Source organism: Phyllobates terribilis, unplaced genomic scaffold (genome assembly GCF_046119375.1).
Source record: "Phyllobates terribilis strain yellow unplaced genomic scaffold, ASM4611937v1 Scaffold_3__8_contigs__length_932513732, whole genome shotgun sequence".
In the NCBI taxonomy this organism is placed as follows: Eukaryota; Metazoa; Chordata; class Amphibia; order Anura; family Dendrobatidae; genus Phyllobates; species Phyllobates terribilis.
The window spans coordinates 25610976-25617438 of record NW_027362763.1 but is presented as its reverse complement, the minus strand read 5'-3'; positions in this window follow the sequence as shown (position 1 = coordinate 25617438).

Below are 6463 nucleotides of genomic sequence, written 5' to 3'. Positions count from 1 at the left end.
GCTGTATTGTAGGGAGGCACAGGCTAAAATTCCCCCAATGTGCAGCAATAATCAGCAGTTCCCGAAACCGTTAAGATGCAGTTATTGCTATCGAAGGGGTTACACCAGAAACTGAGAGCAAAGGGTCACATACTTTTACTACTCACCGACGTTTTATATGATCATATTACTCATTTAAAAAAATGACAAACTCTAATATTTTGCTTGATTTGATTTCTTTATCTGCTTTTAGTAGTTTTAGATCAAATTTATGCAGAAATATGGAAAATTCTGAAGGGTTCTTAAAGGTTCCATCACCACTGTATGTGGTGAACAGTGTGTATGTATCCGAACAGTACGTGGGAGATATCAGGTATGAGACATGAAATAGTCCACTCAGGGAGGACCATCATAGACTGTATAAAAGTTGGTGCAGGGAATGCAGCAGCAATTTTATGGTGACTCTAGATAGGTAAAGGACATCACAACTCAGTATAGAAATAAGGAAAGAAAGCCATAAAACATTAAAAAACTGTACAGTGTGAGACAGCACAAGAGTGAAAAAAATTAGTGTGTGAGGCCAAGAGAATATTACAGAGATTCAGTGGATAACAAGAGAGAGGAGAGCAGACAGTGGTTTATGACAGTGGACATAGTGGTGCTGCTGCTGCTTCTGCATTATAGATTTTTTTTGCTTTCATGTGGAAGCATGTCACCTATATCCTGAAAAGTAAAAATGAAACACAACACTGACTGCTTTACAAAGTGTGCGTGTCACAACTGACTGCTTTACAAAGTGTGCGTGTCACAACTCACTGCTTTACAAAGTGTACGTGTCACAACTGACTGCTTTACAAAGTGTGCGTGTCACAACTCACTGCTTTACAAAGTGTGCGTGTCACAACTCACTGCTTTACAAAGTGTACGTGTCACAACTGACTGCTTTACAAAGTGTGCGTGTCACAACTGACTGCTTTACAAAGTGTGCGTGTCACAACTCACTGCTTTACAAAGTGTGCGTGTCACAACTCACTGCTTTACAAAGTGTACGTGTCACAACTGACTGCTTTACAAAGTGTGCGTGTCACAACTGACTGCTTTACAAAGTGTGCGTGTCACAACTCACTGCTTTACAAAGTGTGCGTGTCACAACTGACTGCTTTACAAAGTGTGCGTGTCACAACTCACTGCTTTACAAAGTGTGCGTGTCACAACTCACTGCTTTACAAAGTGTGCGTGTCACAACTGACTGCTTTACAAAGTGTGCGTGTCACAACTCACTGCTTTACAAAGTGTGCGTGTCACAACTCACTGCTTTACAAAGTGTACGTGTCACAACTGACTGCTTTACAAAGTGTGCGTGTCACAACTCACTGCTTTACAAAGTGTGCGTGTCACAACTCACTGCTTTACAAAGTGTACGTGTCACAACTGACTGCTTTACAAAGTGTGCGTGTCACAACTCACTGCTTTACAAAGTGTGCGTGTCACAACTCACTGCTTTACAAAGTGTGCGTGTCACAACTGACTGCTTTACAAAGTGTGCGTGTCACAACTCACTGCTTTACAAAGTGTGCGTGTCACAACTCACTGCTTTACAAAGTGTGCGTGTCACAACTGACTGCTTTACAAAGTGTGCGTGTCACAACTCACTGCTTTACAAAGTGTACGTGTCACAACTGACTGCTTTACAAAGTGTGCGTGTCACAACTCACTGCTTTACAAAGTGTGCGTGTCACAACTCACTGCTTTACAAAGTGTACGTGTCACAACTGACTGCTTTACAAAGTGTACGTGTCACAACTGACTGCTTTACAAAGTGTGCGTGTCACAACTGACTGCTTTACAAAGTGTGCACAAAATTACTGGTTTTTTTTTTGTACTTTTGTTATATTAGTTTAATTGGAGCCCAATACACACCACACCATTACTGCGAATTGTTGCTGCTGCTGTTTTTTTTTTTAACTTGTTCCTACCATTTCTTTGACAGTCCTTTTTGGAAAACAGTCTCATTAGGCACCCGCATGAGCTGATTGTGGTGGTCGATAATTCATCTGTCATGCCAGTCCAGTAACAGACACCGACCTGGTGAAAAGAGGAAAGGTGCAGATCCACCAACACCAACATTGAGAGTAGAACTAGAGCAGCTTATTTACTATACTCATAAAAACACAAAATAAAAAGCGCTTTAATTAAAAACAATGGATTCATACTTGCATAGACGCCCACCTCGTGGTAACACTGATCAAAGAGCATAACCCAGTGTTTCGCCCACAATAAAGGCTTCTTCAAGGGCGTGATCAGTATTCCCAGAAGACGCTCGCATTGATGCAGTCAGGGGGCATCATGGGGATAATATTGATTGTGTGATAGACAGGACCTGGGAACAAGATGATGAGGACGTGATGTTAGAACAGGAGAAGGGTGGTGGCTTTGGCTAAAATGAGTAGAGCTCTGATGTTTGGCCAAAAGATCTACCTGGTGCAACTCAGCTTCTTCTGGGGTTAGTTCCAGAGCAGGTGATGCTGCAACTACTGTTGGTAGATGAAGCTCAACAGAGCCTGGAAGCTCTGGTCATGGGGTGGCAGGTCTTACTTGCGGACATCTCAGGTATGGGAATTTTATTCCATGTTTAAATTTTTGTAGTGTGCATGCTCTTGCAGGATCCCATCATTGCAGGCGCGATGACGTCACTACATCGCACCTGCTGAGCAGATCTGCAGTGTTCACACTACACAAACCCCAGCAGCTCGCCAGGGGAACGGGGGTAAGCAAGGAGTGGATATATATTTTTTTTATATCATTACTTATGGAGGGGCTGTGGGGGCCATCATACTGTGTGGGGGTCATATTACTAAGTTACGGGCTGAAGGGGTCATCATGATTAGTGGAGACTGTGGGGGACATCATACTGTGTGGGGGCCATCATACTGTATGGGGGCTGTGAGGGCCATCATACTGTATGGGGGCTGTGGGGGTCATATTACTAAGCTAGGGACTGAAGGGGTCATCATGCTGAGTGGAGACTGTGGGGGCCACCATACTGTGTGGGGGCTGTGGGGGTCATAATACTAAGTTAGGGGCTGAAGGGGTCATCATGCTGAGTGGGTACAGTGTCCATTTTAGGACATGATCAGATATTAAAATCAAACATCAGAATGATGTCAGTTTGAGGCTAAATACCCTGTCTGAGAACTGATTTTAATAAGTGATTCTGACGAGTGATTCTGACGAGTGATTCTGACAAATGATTCTGACGAGTGATTCTGATGAGTGATTCTGACGAGTGATTCTGACGAGTGATTTTGACGAGTGATTCTGACAAGTGGTTTTGATGAGTGATTCTGACGAGTGATCCTGACAAATGATTCTGACGAGTGATTCTGAAGAGTGATTCTGACGAGTGATTCTGACGAGTGATTTTGACGAGTGATTCTGACAAGTGGTTTTGATGAGTGATTCTGACGAGTGATTTTGATGAGTGATTCTGACAAGTAAGATAGCTTAATGGTAAGGCATCTGTCTCTGAAACTACAGTGTTAGAGTTCAAATCCTGATAGGAATAAGTTTTTTTTATTTTTTTTTATTATGGCTATTAAGCACACAAACTACAGGGGTGTTTTACTTTTAATATCTGACACACTGATTGTCATCCTGACGTGTTAAGAGTTTCAGACACGCTGTCTATTTGCATGGTAAATTACATAGCAAAAGTAAATTGGGAGTTTGCAGCCAGTACTTGGGTGGATGGAAATAAAAATTTACAATAAAGACATTTTATCATTAGACCCCTTTAAGAAATTATGTAAATATAAAGTCACTTGGAAATAGATATGTAGTAAATGATTGCCTCCCAATTTACTTTGTCTATGTAATTTACCATGCAAATAGACTGCGTGTCTGAAACTCTTAACACATCAGGATTAGTGTTGAGCGAGTAGGTTCTGTCCGAGTATGCTCGGGCCGAGCTCCGAGTATTTATAGCTGCTCGGTAATAAGGTTGGGTCGCTCCCGTGTGCATGATTTGCAACTGTTTGACAGCTTTATTACATGTGAGGAATGTGTAAGAAATAGACATTCCTCCCATGTAATAAAACTGTCAAACAGTTGCAAATCATGCACACGGGAGCGATTTAACCTTATCACCGAGCAGCTGTAAATACTCGGAGCTCGGCCCAAGGGTTAATAGAACATACTTGCTCAACACTAGTGCTAAACAGTCATAATTAAAATTATTATTATTTTTTTTTATATACATATCAGGATTTGAACTCTTAACACTGTAGTTTCAGAGGCTGATGCCTTACCATTGCGCTATCCAGTCAAGTGATACTAACTGATAGCTTTTCTTGTCTTATGAGATCAATCATGAAAATACTCAGGGTGACTAAAAGTCATTGTGATTCTCATTCTGATGTTTAAAGAAAGTCACACATCAGACTCACACATCAAAATCAAACATCATTTGAATTTGGCTTGCTTGCAGTCTGTGCATAAGTCCCAATGAGTTGGTTTGCACTGAAAATCATATAACCAAATAGAACTCCAAGGTTTTTACAACTGAGTTTATAGCTCAGTGGTTAGTGCACTGGCTTTGGGACACAGAATTTTGGGTTCAAGTCCCATCAGCGAACAGTTACATTTTTTTTATTATTATTATTATTACAGTTGTCAGAATCATTCGTCAGAATCAGTTCTCAGACAGGGTATTTAGCCTCAAACTGACATCATTCTGATGTTTGATTTTGATATCTGATCATGTCCTAAAATAGACACTGTAGAGTGGAGACTGTGGGGGCCATCATACTGTGTGGGGGCTGTGGGGGCAATCATATTATATGGGGGCTGTGGGGGTCATATTACTAAGTTAAGGGCTGAAGTGGTCATCATGCTGAGTGGAGACTGTGGGGGCCATCATACTGTGTGGGGGCCACACAATCATGGCTGAAAGTTTTGGCATCCTTGAAATTGTTCCAGAAAATAAAGTACTTCTCCCAGAAAATTATTGCAATTCCACATGTTTTGTTATACACACGTTTATTTCCTTTGTGTGTATTGGAACAAGACAAAAAAAAACAAAGAGGAAAAAAAGACAAAAGGGACATATTTCACACAAACCCCCAAAAATGGGCTGGACACAATTGTTGGCACCCTAAACTTCATATTTGGTTGCACCCTTTGGAATAAATAGCTGCAGTCAGTCGCTTCCTATAACCATCAGCTTCTTACTCCTCAGCTGGGATCTTGGACTCTTCTTACAATCATCTCCAGGTCTCTCATATGTGAAGACGTCTTCTCCTAACAGCAATTGTAAGATCTCCCCACAGGTGATCAATGGGATTTAGATCCGGACTCATTACTGCCACTTCAGAACTCTCCAGCGATTTGTTTCCATCCTTTTCTTGGGGCTTCTTGAAGTATGTTTGGTGTCATTGTCCTGCTGGAAGACCCATGACCTAGGACGCAAACCCAGATTTTTGACTCTGGGCACTACATTGCCACCCAAAATCCTTTGGTAATCTTCACATTTCATGATACCTTGCACACAGTGAAGGTACCCAGTGCCAGAGGCAGCAAAACAACCCCAAAAAATATGTAACCCTCCACCATATTTGACTGTAGGTACTGTGTTCTTTTCTTTGTAGGCCTCATTCCGTTTTCAGTAAGCAGTAGAATGATGTGCTTTACCAAAAAGCTTTATCTTGGTCTCATCTGTCCTCGAGACGCTTTCCCAGAAGGATTTTGGCTACTCACATACATTTTAACAAACCATAGCCCTGCTTTTTTATATCTCGGTGTCAGCAGTGAGGTCCTCCAGGGTCTCCTGCCATAGGGTTTCATTTCATTCAATTGTCGATGGATAGTTCATGCTGACACTGATGCACTCTGAGCCTGCAGGACAGCTTGAATTTCTTTGGAACTTGATTGGGGCTGCTTATCCACCATCCAGACTATCCTGCGTTGCAAACTTTCATCAATTTTTCTCTGCCGTCCAGGGAGATTAGCTACAGAGCTATGGGTTGTAAACTTCTTGATTATGTTGCGCATAGTGGACAAAGGAACATCAAGATCTCTGGAGATGGACTTGTAACCTTGAGATTGTTGATATTTTTGTCCTCAGACAGTTCTCGTCTCCTCTTTCTGTTCTCCGTTTAGTGTAGCACACACAGACACCCAATGTAAAGATTGAGTCAACTTCTCCCCTTTTTTTTTTATCTGGTTTCAGGTGTGATTTTCATATGGACCACACCTGTTACTTGCCACAGCTGAGTGTGAATGAGCATCACATGCTTGAAACAAAATTGTTTACCCACAATTTGGAAAGGTGCCAACTATTTTTTCCAGCCCATTTTTGGGATTGTGTGTGAAATTATGTCCAAATTTCCTTTTTTCTCTGTTTTTTTGTGTTGTTCCAACACACACAAAGGCAATAAAACATGTGTATAACAAAACATGTGAAATTGTGATAATTTTCTGGGGCCCT